The sequence below is a fragment of the Perca flavescens genome, unplaced genomic scaffold (assembly GCF_004354835.1).
Source record: "Perca flavescens isolate YP-PL-M2 unplaced genomic scaffold, PFLA_1.0 EPR50_1.1_unplaced_scaf_6, whole genome shotgun sequence".
Taxonomy (NCBI): domain Eukaryota; kingdom Metazoa; phylum Chordata; class Actinopteri; order Perciformes; family Percidae; genus Perca; species Perca flavescens.
Genome location: NW_021166713.1, coordinates 27,755 through 46,863, shown reverse-complemented (window position 1 = coordinate 46,863; position 19,109 = coordinate 27,755).

The following is a 19,109-nucleotide window of genomic DNA, read 5'->3' as shown; positions in this document are numbered from 1 at the left end:
CTCGAGCATAGACCCACTGCATTTACTGCTTGAAGGTCCTGAATAAAACAAAACTTTAACATTCATAATAAAAATGATTCTTCTTATTTATGTTACTTGAGAGAATAAGTGTACGTGTTGGAGAATCTAAACATGGAACTATAAACCCCATCCGTCAATAAAGAGTTAAAAACACGGTTGGATTTCTGTCGATTACTTCCTGTTTTAGCGTGTACTGATGTTTCTGGGGCCTGTAGTCCGAACGCAGCTTGATGACTACAGGTTGACAATTTGTCTATCAATCCACGTCACATTTGTGTGTTTTGCCCAGAGATAATGCTGTACCTGAGACAAAAAGTGGTGAAACATCAGTAGATAAAATGTCGTTTTTACCATGTGAATATGCCTGTCGTAGTTTAGTTTAGTTTAGTTTATTTAGCAGGACAATGTGCAGTTACATTAAAAAGATGGCTGCACCAGATTTAGCATTATGCTACTTTCCATCTGTAGTCCTCCACAATTATAATGACATAACAGAGTTGAGTTCATGACAAAAACAATAAACATAACATGTTTATACAACAAGACAGTTAAGACAATATAAATAGACTATTTACACCGAAGGTGCAAAACACAAATATACACAACAATGGAATAAAAAGCGTTAGTGAGAGCAGGTCTGATGTTCTAAAAGGAAGTATTTAACTGCCTGCGAGAAGCTTTTAAAATTTGAGATATTCTTTAAATTGTTAGGAAGCCCATTCCATTCTTTGACTGCTTTATAGGAAAAGGCTGATTGAGAAAAAACTGATTTTCTTTTGGGAACATTGCAATCACCCCTGGATACAGACCTCAAGGCTCTGTTTGTAAATTTAGAGCGTAGCTGTACATATGTTTTTAAAGGGGGTGGAGCGGCATCATTAAGAATTTAGTGAACCAAACGGATATTAGAATACCTGATCAAATTATCAAAGCTCAAAATACTCTACTTCTCCAGTATACTACAGTGGTGGTGCCGTCTTGGTTTTTTGTCTTGGATTTTCAAAGCTTGATTATGTAAAGATCTAAGAGGATTTAAAACAGTTTGTTTGGCTTGAGACCATGATGACATACAATACAATATATGCGATAAAATCATTGCATTAAAGTAAGATTTTGCTGCTTCCAATGACAAAGAGCTTCTAATGTGCCTGAAGTTAGCAATATTAAATTTCAAAACACGACAAACCCTTTTAACATGTTTTTTAAAATCTAGTACAGGATCCAAGATCACTCCCAGGTATTTAACTTCTTCCACATTTTGGATCATATAATTATCCACATAAATATGTGGGAGTGGACTTTGAATTTTTTTATTTGAGAAATACATTGTTACCGTCTTCTCCGTATTCAACGTAAGGCACGACTTGTTCATCCATTCTGTTGCTTTACTCATTGCCTCAGATAGTTTAGCAGCAACAGTATTAACATTGGAACCGTGTGTATATAAAACCGTGTCGTCAGCGTACATCAAGACCTCCACCTCCTCACAAATGGAGGGTAGGTCATTGATGTACAAACTGAAGAGCAATGGCCCCAGAATAGACCCCTGGGGTACCCCTGTAATACAGGATCTAAACGTTGAAGTTTTATAATTTATTCTTACACACTGGTCACTGAATATGTGAACACTGTGAATGCAAGGCCTACGCTGTCGTATACGTTTTCTATAGTCTCCTGTCGATGGAGACAAATAAACACATTATCAGTAATGTCAGTCCAGTCAATCAATTTTTACAAATAGTCACAAGGTGTCCTACGTCTGTCTCCTCTTCTGTTGGAGACAAAGAAACATGAATGTGAGCTTTTGAGTTAGAATTTCTGAAAAACTTCTGTAGTTTATCAGTCAAGGTGACAGCCACTGGACATGCGTATATGCCAGTAGACAAAAGAAAACTCATACTCGTCCTTTGATTTGTTAAAAAAAAGACTTTTCAACGTAGTCTTCATCAGGGTCAAAAGGTGACAAAAGGAATGCATGTAATATTTGTGATTCCTTAAACTTAACTACAGGTGTCCCAATTTGTTACCGTAATCAGGAGATTAACAGACTGACATGGTATGTGTTACATTAAAATTTGTAAACAAATACGTACTTTTAGGCTGTAACAAAAATATGTCAGCCAAAGAGTGATTTTTATCAAACCGCACAACTTTAAAGCCAGTGGGCAAAAGAATAAACATTCCTAAGACCCGTGGGTGAAAGAATGTCTTCAATTTCAAATAGACATTTTCAAATGCAATCTGCATAACAAATTTACAGGACACTCAGATGGAAGGGAGAAAGAAACAATGAACATTTTCCTTTCTTATCTAGTTCAGGATCCTAAGGATCTGAATATACTCAAATCATAAGAATGGTGAACTTCTCTGATATAAACATTCTTCTAACCATTTCTCTAAGGGGGAAAAAAACCCCTAGTTTACCAGAGAGCTTCTGATTTGAAGAACAAAACTTCACTAAACCCAAATTGTTGCTCCCAAATCAACTAAAAATCCAATTTTCTTCCCTTGTATAATTAACACCATGGTAGGCAATTTGTATACACACCAGACAAACACATTGAATACTTGGACATATTTTCCAAAAGTTATTTCTGTTAACCGTGCTGTTTTTGCATCTCATTTGATCTGTCTATCGTGTGGGGAGTGTTTGTAGCGTGCAAAAAGCATGTCTTCATTGCAAGCATGTGTATGTACGTGTATGTCTGTATGAACTGTTTTTAGGGATCTGGCAGTCCCAGCATCGGGGGAGACTGCAGAGCCAGTTTCATATTCACAAACGCTTCAATAGCTTTGGCAGCAAAAGTCTTACAGTGACATCAGGAACGTGTACAGACATTCTAGGTGACCGGCTCAAGTAAAAATCTAATTGTTAACACTAAACTGAACAAGCTGCTATTCTGTTCATTTTACGTGAAAACAGCACTGCACCAAAAACTTTTCATGAGGGATAAAAAGCAGATGCAGCCTTGAGTGATGTATTGGTTGTCAGGTTTCATGCAGTCAGAGGCAGGGCTGATTACAGACGCCGCCTCAGTGAGGTCATTTTAGCCACACTGTAATTAACGTGGTTACGTCAGTTGAACATTAGGAGAAATTCTCAATCCGTCAGGTGTTGAGGTTAAACCAATGTTAAAAGTGCACATTAAATCACTACCTAAACCACATAAGTGGAACCTTCATACACCAAGAATTGTTTTTCCCATGTAAAGGAGAGAGGAACAGAGAATTGTTCTCTTACTGTTTGATCTGTAACCCCAATTGACCAAATAGAATGACCAAATAATCTTCAGTGTCAAATCTATAGCTCTAATAGTCAAATTATGTGAGTGGAACCCCTTTAACTTTACACTCAGTAGTAGGCATCTTCTTCTAGGTTTCAGAAGATAAGTAAGGGTTAATGGTTTAACTGAATAGATTATTTTTCAGAACCTTCTAACCTATCAATTGTTCCTAATAGCAAAAACAAAAACAGTGTATCAGTGCAAAGCATTTCTTCATTGCATGAAGCGAGTGTGTGTGTGTGTGGTAGCACTACCTTCCTCAGCTTTTGGACTCAGTCAAACAGAGGGACAAGTGTTGTTCTTTGTCTGAGGTGTTTTTTGCTTTTTCTTCGGGCATTTACATACCCAATGTCCAAAGTCCTTGCAGTACAAACACTGGTCTCGGTTGTACGGCTCACCATTTTGCCCACGGTAACCGCCTCGGCCTCTTCTGACTCGACCACGTACTTTGTGGGAGCAGCCTTTTTTTTCTTCGGGTCCGCGCTCCATATGTTGCCCACCAGCCTGTTGTAACATGCAGACAAACGCTTCAAACAGGGTTTTCTCACGTACTCGTTGGTCTTTCCACCCAATGCAGGTGTGACTGATGATGTTGGTCCTGTCCGATTGTTGAGTCTGTGTCCTCTTCGTCCCTCCGTTTCTCCAGCTTGTCTTCCTGATTTTTAGAGAAAGCTCAGAAATAGGCTTTGGTTAGAACTGATGAGGTTATTGGTTCATGTGTGTTTGCATTCTTTCCCTAGATCACTGTTTTCTTAAAACATTCTTTGTTTTTCCTGTAGGCTACTCAGTAGCTTTAAATCCTGTGTCTTAATTATTGATTTTCCCATTAATTTTCTTTCTACTTCTTCTAAAATCTTGCTTTAACATTCTCAGTGTCTTTGTACACAAAGATCCGTTTCTCGGAAAGCCAAAGCTTTATGACCAGTTATGACAGACATTCCGGTCCATATTTATTATTTATTATTAGAGTTATTTCACCCACTATGGGTCCAGTTGCATCACTGGAACGGGAAATTTCGTTTCCCATAATTGATTCTTGGACTTTATAGTATACTATGTCTTGGTCCATGTGATCGTCACCACACCGCGAGGTTATTTGTTCGGGAAACTTGCGTGAAAACCCGTGTACAGCCCTGCGGACAAAATCAACTTAATAGTTAAATAACTCGACCTATTTAGTATGTTTTGCCTTGTTGCAGTCTGTCTCTAAATAATCAAGAGGCTCTCTTAGAGTATCATTACAACCCAGACCGTCCTGCAGGTTGTCTTTAAAGGGTCCAGAACTCGTTTAGAGTTTAGACTATTTGTTTTTTGCTCGGGAAACTTGTATGAAAAACCCGGTGCGACCCTGCAGTCAAAAATCTCTTAAATAGTTAACTATATTTTGTTTTGTTTTACTCTGCAGTCCGCCTCTTTAATCAAGAAACGTGCTATCAGTTTCGTAGATTAATTCTTTAGGCCTTGCCTACTGTTCTGCCAGTTCTCTTACTGGTCTTGTCTGTCAATCAATTGTCTTATCACCATATGAGAATTCAATCATAAATATGTCCGACGTTGTCCGTGTCTGCCAAAAGATGTCATTCATAACATCAGTTATATCTTTGTCCTATCTAATGACCCCAAAAAAATACCCAGTTACTCACTTCCCAAAAGTCAGAATTAGTTTAATTTATTCTCTTTAGTTAAGAGAATGATTTCGTAATTATTCATTACTTAATTCGTTTAGCAGCGTTTGCTTGTTTAGAATGTTTTGAACAAACCTTGAATTCACAATCAATTGTAATTAATCAATTTTATCTTACCGTGCTGCTTGAAATCTCTTCCTGTTCGTTTTTAACGGAGTGGAAAACAGTCAAGAGCACTCCGCGTTCCTAACCCTCTTCTCTCTGAAAAATCTTTTTAAGGTTAGAGGTATGAGGCAGGTGATTTTTGATCCCTGGATAGCCAGTCATCAGCGACCCAACGGAGCTCTTTTTCTCTGTTAACTCAACCGTCCTGCTAGACAACGCCAAATTGTGGCGGAAGTTGTCCTTGAAGCAGCAGCGTTAGTGATATTCATGATAAAATCAAAAAGAATAACGACCGTTTGAGAATTAAACCAAAGTTTGGTCTTTGAGTATTTATTTACATTTGCAAATGGAGAAAACAGTTTCAAAGATACACGCAGCACAACTGAAAATGTCTTTCTAACCTAAAGTCTAAACATCCAAACATCATATAGTGAAGAAACTCCGTTAAGCCACCCCTCTAAATGTATCTTTTAGTATGGCCATAGTTGAAAAGAGACATCATTAACAGTCACACCATTGTCTCACCTTCCCCTCTGCTCCTGTTCTTTTCATTAGCCTAAACAACAGTTCATCTCAGGAGGCAGAAGGAGACACGGTTTGTGGCCTTCTCGACTTCGTCTGCTAAAAAGTCAACAATGTGAGAAGGTTCAAACTAGTAAAACTAAATAATTCTACTTGGCTATAGTTCACGGTTGCCAACTATTTCACTGGGAACCTTTTGAATCTACACATGAAGAAGCTAAATCTTGTGGCATTATAAAACAATCATTAAACCAATGGTTAATATCATTAAACAAATGGTTAAAATAAAATTTGCCACCACACACATTATACACATATGCATCTCTGCCGTACAGCTCCCCAAAGTGACTTACAAACATGGTGAGCAAAGTGTTTGCATAATTACTATACACCAAGCAGAGCTTTGGACTGACAAGGATGCAAATACTGTCTACATATGGTGCCAGAACAACAGGGCCTGTATACAAGAGAAATTGTCTTAACTCAGTTGCTTTCCAACGATCTAGCTCTCTGAGGGATCTTGGTTTCCTTGCAAACTCTGCCGGAATATACGAACGCATGTGAGTTAGACTTTCTGAAATCCTGTCAACAAGACTAGAGGACAAACGAAACTTCAAGGGCCCCTCATCCAAATGCTTAACAATCGACGCATTACACCTAAACATGCAAGGTGCATGTAATCTAGGGGGAACTGAGTTACCATACCAACATCTAAGTCAGAAAATCCATGTGGTCCTCTATGATGATGGCCCTCATCAGCCCTCTCTGAAAATGATGAGTCAGTCCGTAACATGTAATCATTAATGGGGTATGTCATTCGCTTGTTAATGTAAACACCTGGCTGGCAACATTTATCACATCCATGGTATCCATTGTGAGCCTTTGTGTTTTTTACAAATGCCCTAGCAGGTGTATCACACACCACAGAATCCAGTTTGATGAACACCTTTTTCCCTTTGAAATCAAATCCTCTCTGCAGCTGCTGTAGCTCATGTGTGAAGTCTTGCAAAAATTCATTGGCAGCATTTGTTTTTTTTACACCACAAAAAATGCCAATAACAACAGGTTCCTTCATTGGAACCCTTAAAAGAAGTCCTAAAATAGGCTACAACTGCATATTTGTGCTTTTAAAAAGTGGTAATCCATCAATATTAACCTGCAGCCTAAATGTAAAGCCATCAGCAACACTGACAATCAGTTGAGTTAAGGTGTTATGAAGCGCTTTCAAGATACCTCTATAATGATACAACCCACCACATTTTTCTTGGATTCTATAGTCCATTTTGGTTTTGAGAATAGTCCTAGCATCTTTGGGCAGTTCTGGGTGGTACACCCTCAACAAACTAAGAAGAGCTGTGAGCGCTACTAAAGAAACTGGATAGCCCAACTGGCCAAGCTGTCCAAAAGGCTCACATGCTCATTTAATTATCCTGCATCAGACTCTGAAACAAGTTCTCCCTCTGCCCATTCTATGTCTGTGTGGCCATCTGAATTGTCAGAGTCACTTGAGTCACAGTCGTTGTCGTCATCAGCCTCACTGGTGGTGTGAGAATCATTGTTGCCATCAGCCTCACTGGTGGTGTGACAGTTGTTGTTGCTATCGTTGTCATTGGTGTTGTGACGGGGGTCTGCTTTGTTTGCTACTGTCTGCTCTGATGTTAACTGACAGTCTTCAGCAATTTCATGGAGTCGTTTTTCGAGTGAAAAACGGGCCCTTCGCCTGACTCCAGAGCTTGTTAATAGAGGTTGACTCCTTTTCATCTTGTCTCTAAAAAAGATTTTTTGTGACAAAAAAAGAACGAACCATGACAGTGTACTGGCAGGGTTCCCCAAGTAAAATGTATGACTTTGTAAGACCTTTTTGATACCACTTAGAAAATAATTTAATGCCAAATTCACAGTATGAAGCATATAATGGAAAATCAGTATTGGATTTTAAGCCCTAGATTTACCAAGTACTTGAATTTAATAAACATTTTATTATTCATTGTTAATACACAATAACCTTTAGGTCACAAAAATTTTGAACTAAAGCTAATCAGTTTTCTTTCCTGAAAATTGACTATTCGTGCCAGAGCACATGCACACTCCACAGTCAACATTGTCAAGTAATCACACATCAGCTGATTTCCTGTCAGCTCTTTGGTACCATTAATCACCACCAATCTCCTTACTGTGCCGTTTTATACTCATTTTCGCAACTTTCCATAGTTAGGTTTGTACATGTTGGAAAGCCTGTCCACGGCCCCTGCCGGTGGACGGCGATACTGCAGTCTGATGTCGGCTGAGTGAGCGGCACTGCTCTTTGATGTCTGTTTAGAGAGGCAACGGTCTTTTCCTTTTCTTCATTCTGTCTGGTTTGTGCGTTCGTGAGGAAAATGTGAGTATTGTACGTGTGGAGTTTGTTGTGTGACCACCCGCAGGTACTATATATGTGTTAGTTTAACTGTATAGTTTAACTATTTAGATCAAAGTTATGGCAGGAGTTGTCATGTAAGCTTTATTCCCTTTCTCCACAGCACACTCGGGAGAGTCTAACTAGCTAATTATCGCCGTTAATATGTGATAACGCCGGTTTATATCACGCCTTGTGTGTGCTTTGAGTGTTTTTATGTTAAGTTAACTTCTATAATTTAGTGGAGGAGGTTATTGCGAAGTGAATTTCAGTTGCTGTACTCTGTAGGCTATGTGCATTTAATTACTTAGTGATTTATTCAACGCTCCATGTCTGTGGCCTATTTATGACATTGGTAACAGCTACAGCTAATAATTTTGCACTTTAAGTTTAAAGCTGCTGCCTTTTGTTCAGTTAGTAACTATATTAACCACTGTTTATTCCTATACCATTCATAAATATTAGTATAGCTCCTTTATCATTGATATTACTATACTGCAGCTTAAATGTATATTCTTATTGTATTTATCTTTGTTTCTTATAGACCACAAACTGAAACCAATGCAACTCAAAATAAAGTTCTGTTAACCAGACATATTTCCTCTGGAGCCTGATTCTTTGACCGGAGTCAAGTCCATATCTTCCGCCTCAACCAGTTAAATCGTGGGAGGTCACAGCCCTCCGTTTCAGTACATATTTTAATAGTAATTATTGTTTGTTTTTGTTTATGTTTTGATAATGCAGATTCCTAATGACCTCAGTGTTTATAGAATGCAAGCTAGATTAGCCACAGTCAGCTAGTCTTGCTAGCTATTAAAGTGAATGATTTAATAATGTGAGGATATGAGGCATGCACCGATTGTTCGGCCACCAAAATTAATCGGCCGAAAATAGCTAAAATAGTTTTTTCGGTTTTCATAATCATAGCTGTCAACCCTTCCGTTTTTTTCAGGTTTCTCACGTATTTTAGCTCTTTTCCCGCTATCTTCCCATTTTAGTATTTTCCCGTAAAAAAAATATCCCGTATTTTTACGCTCTTATTGTGTTAACTCAGAACACGCAACTACCTGTGTATGTGAAGTAGGGCTGGGCGATTTTTTGATTAATCGTTTTTTAAAATGTGGTCGATTCAAAATCGATTCTCAAACGCCACAAATCGATTTTTTTCCATATTTATCTATTACCCAAAAGCTATTACCCAGTATTAGTTTTCCTCCACTGTTCATAGGCTTGCAAACTCCATTTTATAGCATTTTATCTCAATCATAAAATAACCTCAACTAGTGCTGCACGATTAATCATATCACAATCGTGCTGTCAAGCCAACGCAATTATATGACGTGAATGTCCTGACTGTGACACACATAAAGACTCGCGCTGATATCGTGCGTGCAACAGCCCAGAATACAGCTCTCTTTCGCGCTTGAACGAACAATAACACACACAATTATGGCAAAATGTCTTTTTGTCGAGTATTTTCGTAACTAATAGCAGTCTTATGATGAACGTGAAGAGTTGTGACTCATGAGAGAATGAGGCGCGTGTGAGATCCGCGTTAGCAGCGGATGGTCTTAAAGGGACAGTACACAGTAGCCACTAATTATCTCTGTCGTTAAAGTTAATCAAAGAACAAAGGGAACAGAGAAAAACACTGACTGCTCTTGACTAAAGAACTTTTGAAACTTTAACAAGGATTCTATATATAATTTATAATTAATGCAAAACAGACAGTTTGATAACTTTATTACATTTCTGCATATGTCCTACCTGTTAGACAGGAAGGGCAAAGGTAAATATGATTCTGTTTTAATCTACCCAAGTGTACCTAAAATAAACAGAGTTTAATATACAGGTTTGTAGCTCTTAGTTTCTTTTTATTAATTAACCACTTTTTCACTTCACTTTTCTTTTTTTTTAAATAAATATAGGATTTGTATTAAATATATATTCATTGGGTCAAATCGAAATTGAATTTAGAATTGAAATCGAATCGAATTGAGAGCTTGTGAATTGAAATCAAATCGAATTGTAACATCTGAGTCGATACCCAGCCCTAATGTGAAGTGGCTTGCACTTGGGTTGCTAGACCTCCAGTAAAGCAGGTGGCAGTATACAGACAGTAGCTTAGGCTACTATCGAAGAAGAAGACAGTCGCAGCGGCGCGGGCGCGAGGAAGAGGGAAAAAGTAGCGGGAAGTGAATTTCGAATGATCAAGGAGAGTAGAGTAGATGAGTGTGATGTGTGATGATGGATCATGACGCCGACGGCCAAAATCACCGAATTAACCACCAATTCTTTGAGTTTTTTTCTCACTCTGTCTCCCAACATTAATCTAAAACACGTTGTAGCAAATGAAAATGTGTAAGTAATGTTTACTTTGTTCATAAATAAAGCCCTTTAAACATATCCATTGGTCTGTAATTCTTTAATATATATTTTGTAGTTATAAACTCTTTAGACTGTTAATGATTAGTGCTTTTTTTTAAAGTTTGTGGGTAAGAATCGTGTAAGAAAAAAAAAAAAAAAAAAATCCCTTATTTTGGGGATGGATTCTGGGAAATCTCCCTTATTTTCAATGTTCAATGTTGACAGCTATGCATAATGCGTCAAAAGACCGATTAAATTTTACCGAACAATTACGTTGACATGTCGGCAATGTGGAAGCATTTAAAAGTGTTGCAGAAAGACGCACAAATCGACACAGATGCAGTTCTGCATGTAACGTTAGTCAATTTTGAGCGGGTTTTAACTTCTTACGTTAGTTTTGAACAGCACCAATTGACAGCACCTCAAAACTAACGTACAACATCATTGTAAGTTAACCAACGTTAAACAGCATTAATGTTTTATGCTAGATACACACAAAGTTGTTTATTAATGCTAGCTAGCTTATCAGTTCATTCAGTTAATTTAGCTAACCCAGCTAAAACATTCCGAAATGATGTTAACAAGCATTACAAACAAGCACACTAAACTGTTTGATTGTTTGACATCGTTCAACTTACCGTTAAACTCTTCCACAACGCTTGCAGTCCGAATTGTTCCAAAGAAAGACCAACAGTCAATTAGCCATCGTAAGAAGTTAAAACCTGGTCAAAACATTCCGAAATGATGATAACAAGCATTACAAACAAGCACACTAAACTGTTTGATTGTTTGACATTGTTCAACTTACCGTTATAAATTCTTTCCACAAAGCTTGCAGTCCGAATTGATCCAAAGAAAGACCAACAGTTTGCGCGCTTGTTCCGAATGCCCCGGGCCAGAACAACTACGATTCCTCCGACTGACTTCTGGTCTGGTATGAACCGGTAAAAAAAAAAAAACAATTTGTTTGGTTCCGACGAGTCCGAGCCAGAACTATTATGATTCCGCCGACTGATGGATGCTCACGCCTACTCTTGATTACACAGACTACATGCGGGCCGTATCTGGAACGGGGCAGTAAAACGGGCGTGATTGTTACACGGATCTGCCGGTTTGGAGGCGGATCCGGCCCAGAGTCAGCTGCTATCTGGGAAGGCTCCGTCCCCTTTGGTTTTAGGTGTGTCCGGACAAATGAGTGTCAGGCTTGGCCGGACTGTCCAGCCTAAAGCCTGAGGAATGGCCACCCAACGGGATATATATATATTTCACTATAATGTGTGAAAGGATTTCACTATAGTGTGTGAGAGGTGTTTCACTTGGTTATATGAGAGCTTTTCACTATAATGTGTGAAAGGATTTCACTATAGTGTGTGAGAGGTGTTTCACTTGGTTATATGAGAGCTTTTCACTATAATGTGTGAAAGGATTTCACTATAGTGTGTGAGAGGTGTTTCAGTAAAACCGGAAGGCATTTCAGTCAAAACGGAAGGTGTTTCAGTAAAACCGGAAGGGCTTCCGTTTAACAAAATGCACAATTCACAGCGCGATTCACGTATTTATCGTCAGCCACATTGTTCGCAACACTAATGGTGTGTTCTTTTTGTCTTGTAATCGCGACTAGTAGCTTGAGTGTGATGTCACACCCATGTCGGAAAACGAGTAACCGTGGGTTGTTGCGTTCTTTTTGTCACACAATACTACGAGACGGAGAAAAGATGGATTTTTGTAAAATTTTTCTGCTCAAGGCTCGGCTTAAAGCCATTGTTGTCATATAGCAACCGAGCGTCTCTAGCCAATTTCAGCTGCACAAGCTACAAAATAACTAATGAGGAGGTATTTAACTCCTAATAAGACTGTAGAGACATGCCTATAGGTAGCAGTATACAGCACTATGTTTAACTCCTAATAAGACTGTAGAGACATGCCTATAGGTAGCAGTATACAGCACTATGTTTAACTCCTAATAAGACTGTAGAGACATGCCTATAGGTAGCAGTATACAGCACTATGTTTAACTCCTAATAAGACTGTAGAGACATGCCTATAGGTAGCAGTATACAGCACTATGTTTAACTCCTAATAAGACTGTAGAGACATGCCTATAGGTAGCAGTATACAGCGCTATGTTTAACTCCTAATAAGACTGTAGAGACATGCCTATAGGTAGCAGTATACAGCGCTATGTTTAACTCCTGATAAGACTGTAGAGACATGCCTATAGGTAGCAGTATACAGCACTATATTTAACTCCTAATAAGACTGTAGAGACATGCCTATAGGTAGCAGTATACAGCACTATATTTAACTCCTAATAAGACTGTAGAGACATGTCTATAGGTAGCAGTATACAGCACTATGTTTAACTCCTAATAAGACTGTAGAGACATGCCTATAGGTAGCAGTATACAGCACTATGTTTAACTCCTAATACGACTGTAGAGACATGCCTATAGGTAGCAGTATACAGCACTGTTTAACTCCTAATACGACTGTAGAGACATGTCTATAGGTAGCAGTATACAGCACTATGTTTAACTCCTAATACGACTGTAGAGACATGCCTATAGGTAGCAGTATACAGCACTATGTTTAACTCCTAATAAGACTGTAGAGACATGCCTATAGGTAGCAGTATACAGCACTATGTTTAACTCCTAATACGACTGTAGAGACATGTCTATAGGTAGCAGTATACAGCACTATGTTTAACTCCTAATAAGACTGTAGAGACATGACTATAGGTAGCAGTATACAGCACTATGTTTAACTCCTAATAAGACTGTAGAGACATGCCTATAGGTAGCAGTATACAGCACTATGTTTAACTCCTAATAAGACTGTAGAGACATGCCTATAGGTAGCAGTATACAGCACTATGTTTAACTCCTAATAAGACTGTAGAGACATGTCTATAGGTAGCAGTATACAGCGCTATGTTTAACTCCTAATAAGACTGTAGAGACATGCCTATAGGTAGCAGTAAACAGCACTATGTTTAACTCCTAATAAGACTGTAGAGACATGCCTATAGGTAGCAGTATACAGCACTATGTTTAACTCCTAATAAGACTGTAGAGACATGCCTATAGGTAGCAGTAAACAGCGCTATGTTTAACTCCTAATAAGACTGTAGAGACATGCCTATAGGTAGCAGTATACAGCGCTATGTGTACGACTTCTTCATTTGGTTACAACAAAGACAAAAGTGCTTAAAATTGTAGAAAACCACAATGTTTACTACGTGTGATGCACGACATAGCCATCTTTGAAAGTGAACTCGGGGTCCTCTGAGTTCAGACGACTTGACGAGTCGTATATACGACCTCGGTGGCGTTCTTTTTGCAACTTCCGGTTCGTAACTCCGGAAAACAACTCGTAAATCGACTTCGGTGGACAAAAAAAACGCACCATAATGTCTGCCCAACAGCCTGCAAGCAGCCTAACCGAGGCAGCAGCGTTACTTTACTGTACTTGCGTCAGCGGAGACCATCAGAACCTTGTCTAATGCGACAACAGTCGGGCAGCAACCGACCGTTGCAACTTCAAGCCGCGACACACTGGACAGTCACATAGCGTCGCTTTTCCCCTCCGGACAGCACAGCAGTATGACACTGCCCACTGCAGCTCCAGTCCGGAGAGAGTGTGCGCCGCGTTATCAAGCGCAACGCTTCAGCTCTTGGACATCAAACACAAGGAGGAAAAGGTAATTATAAATAGTTATTTTTTCTAAATTATTGTTTAATCCAACGTAAAGTAACGCAACAAGGCATGGTAGTGAGCTAAACAGTTAGCTGTTTGTGCCTCCACTACAAACATGCGGGGGATTGAGCCCTCACTACCACCCTAATACAGGGTTTCCGCGGGTCCTAAGAGTCTCAGGTCTACTGCAAACTTGGCGTATGTCTTGCAGGGGGCCCAGATAGGTACTCTGTCGAATTAGGTGCATGTAGCTAGGTGCCAGCCATTGACATATATACAATGGACCAATAGACCCCTTTGCTCTATACGGAGACCAGTGAAGGCTATTAGAAGCACTTTTCCAGTGATCACTTGCTTTACTGCGCAGCCTCCAACTGACAGAGACAACGTAAATGTGACGTGAGCAACGTGTCTGAAAGTTGTAAGTCTTCTGGTAGCTGTGACAAGAGAAATCTCAATCATTCCCAATCTTACAGAGACGGAGAGCGTAGGTATATGTAAGGAGATAACATAAGCACAGGCTAATTATTGCTAACTAACATGCTAGTTAACATTAGTAATTAAACCTAAACAGCTAATGTAAGTCGAAACTGCCTGTGAGCTTCTCCTGTACTATACGGTAATTCCTCTACTGTGTGACAGTAAGTCACTTGGTTATGACACAATCGTTAGCTTATTTTTACAAAAACGTCTGCTACGGAGCCATAACGTGAGGTACAAGGTAATGGAGCCTTTTATACATTGTCGTGTTTCTTTATAAATAAACAATGGACAAATAGAGTCTTTAAACGCTTCAGATGTTAAGTTATTCGCTGTCAAGTGACGTAAAAAAAAAATGGCGGTCAGTGTAATGCTAACAATAGGTGATCGCTTTGTAGCAACAAAATGGCGCCATCGGAGGTTCGCGTTCTGAAGCGAAGCTTACCCCCTTGGTGCCAGCTAACTTAGCATGGTTGCTATGGTAACATACGGCAATGTGAGTCACGTGGTGGTACGTCAGCAGGTAGTAAAATCAGCTGTTCTTCACCTGGTGTGTGAATGCTGCTTGATATCGATAAAATGCATTGACTCAATGTTTTTAGGACTGTAGGAACATTCCACTGCTTGTGTTAGCTGCAATAAATATTCACAAACCAGCATATCTCTCGCTCTCTCTCTCTCTCTCCTCTCTGACAGGACTCATAGCACAACATGATTTAGTTGGACAAAGACAAGACAGAGAGAAAAGTCTGAGGAACTAGTGAGTCAGAGAAGGTTATTTTTTGGTGCTGTTATGATAATGAGGTGCTGTAAAAAGAGCAAAGCAGACAGTGAAAACAAAGCTTACAGTAGATGTGGGTAAGTTTGGAGAAGCAGCAGGAGCACCGCTGCAGGAAGCTAAGTTATAAATGTAACGTAACTGCTGTGTAAGAGGGCAGCTGCAGCTAAACATGTTTTATCCACTGAAATGTAACTAAAGCTCACCTAAAAGAATATCAGTTCACTTGTCTATTGTACTGTATATCTCTTTCCAAAGCCTAACTTCCATTTACTAAATGTTTTTTCAATACTTTAATTATGCTATGAGTCATTTCTGCACTTCTGTTGCACCAAGCATAATCTAATGTTGTTATTTGGCCATATTGGTTGTTGACTTGAACAGTGCCATGTCTTACACTAATGTTACTGACTGTTGTTACTGTTGTCTGTTGTACATCCTTCATCAGTATTTGAAGTTTTAAGTCAAGTACTTTAGTAAAAGAATACTGATTATACATAAAAATAATTTTTATGTATGCCCCCTTTTTTGTCTTTGCTTATTTCTCATCTATGTCTCAGCATAAAGCCTTTTTACATTACATTTATGTCACTCAGAAACACCAGTCCCATTTCAAGGTGGCTGCTGAACTCTGACCTTGCGATTGACACCTCAGTTGACAAATTATGACCTTCCATGCCCTGTCCACTGCCTACAATAGCTAATGAGTCTGTTAAAGAGAAGGGCAGATATGTGGTTTTTCATGGTAGATTTATGGCTCGGAGAAAAATCACGTAAATAACAGTGTTCAGGGCTTGAAGTGATAAAATTGGTTAAAATTAATATATTTGACCTAAATATGAATATTAAATATTAAATATAACTGATATTTATAACCACTACCCATTATTTATATAATATTGATAGCGGGCGGTGGTTAGTATTTTGTATTGTATTTCCTATAGCAGTATGACTTATATTGTACTGGCTGTTTTCATGTGGTCTGATTGTTACATTCTTATTTCAGAGTCAGGACACAACAGCATGACCATTTCAACAAGGACGTAATACTACTCCCTAATCAATCATGGGGAGTAGTGTGCAAACAAAGTCCAAAATCATGGTTACACAAACATGGACACATCCTCAGTGCCTTTGAATTACAGAAGGACTGGGACCACCAGACTGTTTTAGAACGCATCAGGGATGGCTTTGGTGAGAACATTCCAGACGATGTCAGGTAAATGCCTTTTTTTCCTCTTACTTTGATGATTAATACAAACATTTGCTCAGCATTTGTTTTAAAATCTACTTGATTCAGTCACGCAGTTAATCTGAGCAAGAAGCCAAAGTGGCGCCCCTACACACACACAGTAACAACGACAATGATTAAAAACGAGTGTACAACACAATGTTGTACTGCATAGCCTAAAGATTTTGTTGTTCTTCTAATATCCCCATCTTCTTTCTAGCCTCCAGTTTCGCATGGCTTGTGGCAATAAGCTGGTATTCCCTAAGCTCCAGGATGGTCAGGAGCTGAATGGGATGCTAATTCACAAGGTCTTTAAAACCAAAGCCCTGTATGTGAGACCATCAAGGACCCTTTTAGTACGTTTGGGGTTTTGTTTGTCTTTTACCACTTAAAAAAATTGTCCTAAATATAATATAAAAAAAAGAAATATATACTTTTCTTTCTCTGTTTAAGATTGACTCCGAAGAAGAAGATGACTGTTCTCCCATTACTACCAGATCAACATTAAGCACACGTGCAACTAAGGGCAGCGATGATGATTGTGTTGAAGTTGATGGTCCTCAGATTTGCACAGACATGAGCAGTAATGGCACCACCAGGGATGATACCAGGTTTAGAGTAATGAGGAGTAATGAGTATCCCAGTACTAGCAGTCATTATGGAGATGGCAAACCTGGCACTAGTACTGGTCATGAAGACAGCTATGGCTCCAATCACACCGTCAGCATTAGTGGTTATGATGGAGGCTGCTTTGCAAGAGGTGATGGGAACCTTGGCACCAGTGGTACCACAACTGATCATGTTGGTGACTACGCTTCATATTTGACACTCGTGGCTACTCTTCCGCCTGACTCTTCAGAAGATGAGGAATTAAACCAAGCCATATTTGCCAGTATGGAGAGTCAAATGTGAGTAGCACACACATAGTATGTGAGCTTGACAGATCAGGATAACTCTCGAGAATGATGTGATCTCATAATTGATATGAATCCTTTATCCCTTACATTATCACATACATGTTTTGGATTAAGTTGCTTACAACCAACAATTTCACAAAATACAAGTTGTTGTAAATGGTGTCACATCAATGTGTGTCTGATCATTCATTTTTTATTTTGTGTTTATAGTGCAGAAAAGGTCCCGGTCCAAGAGATACTGCTGGAACTGTCAAGCAAAATTAGCACAAAACGGCAGTGCAAATTTAATATAAATCACTCTGCTGTCTGGGAGGGAGCCATGCAGGGCTTCCAAAGGGTGAAATGAAGAAGGAGTTGATTTAGGAGGACCAAGAAGGGAATTCTTAAGGCTGCTGATGGAGACTATTGCCAGGTCACCCATGTTTGAGGGAAAAGAAAACGGCAAGAACTTGGCTCTTGACAGTACCGGTAATGCCAGGCTTTTCTAAAAATTCATAATGTGAGCCATTTTAATTGATAGTGATTTGACATGCAACTTGTAGCTTTTGAACTGATTTACAGTTTATGTAATATTATACTGGAAATCCCATGGTTTCATGTAGTAGCGTGTCTTAATGTATTTCCTCAAATAGTGACCGGGGCCTTTACTTATCTCAACTGCAGAAGGTACCAGGCTTTTATAAAGTGGGATTGTTTTAGAAGCAGGGCTTTAAGCATAATTGGTCATATTTTAGTATGAAGCGTTTTAATCTGCCTCTGTTTGCCCTTTCACAGTTACTGCATTATGTGGTAAATTCAAACTGAGCACTTTCTGTATCTGTTTTCAATTAAAATCCCTCTACAGTTTCATGAAACATTTGCAGCAATGTGTTGTGGAAAAGTTTGACTTGCAATGCTCCCATATGGCCCTTGAAATTTGGCTACTGTCATCTTGTGGAACATGTATGGTACTAAACAATCCAGTTTTGCTAAGAAATGCATCCACAGTGACTGAATTTGGATAGTCACACTGAAAAGGAAAAGTCAATATTTTTCACCCTGGACCAAGCAAAATTATATTGCTGAATTTATTAGATTCATTTATTGGAAATGTACATCATCCTTGGCATGCATATTATATTGCAGCTCACTTCTGCAACTCATGTTTTACAGTGTCAACCATGGCCCCGGTCATCATTTGAGACCCGGCCTTTAATTGACAGCCAGTTTTTGTTTGCCGAAATGTGGTATTTGTCAATATTGTTTTTCCTTTTATGTCATTGTTTTGCAGCTCTAAGAGAGGACTGGTACTACATTGCTGGCAAAGCCATTGCAGTGAGCTTGGTACGTGGCGGTCCACCACCAAACTTCCTCTCGCCAACAGTATTTTGACCTGCACTGCCATGAATGGTTATGGATTGTACAATTATTCCATGTTGTTTGTACAGATTCTGTGAAGGACTGAAAACTCTTGGGGTTCTGGACCAAATACGACGACATCCAGACAGGTTTCAACCCCTGTTCTGCAATGAGCCGAACACACTGACTGCTGACCAGGTGGATGATCTTTACAGCATTCGTCTCTCTCCAGAAGGGAGCAACAAGAGAGCTGCTGAGGAAATGGTTGTTACTATCTGGAGGGACTA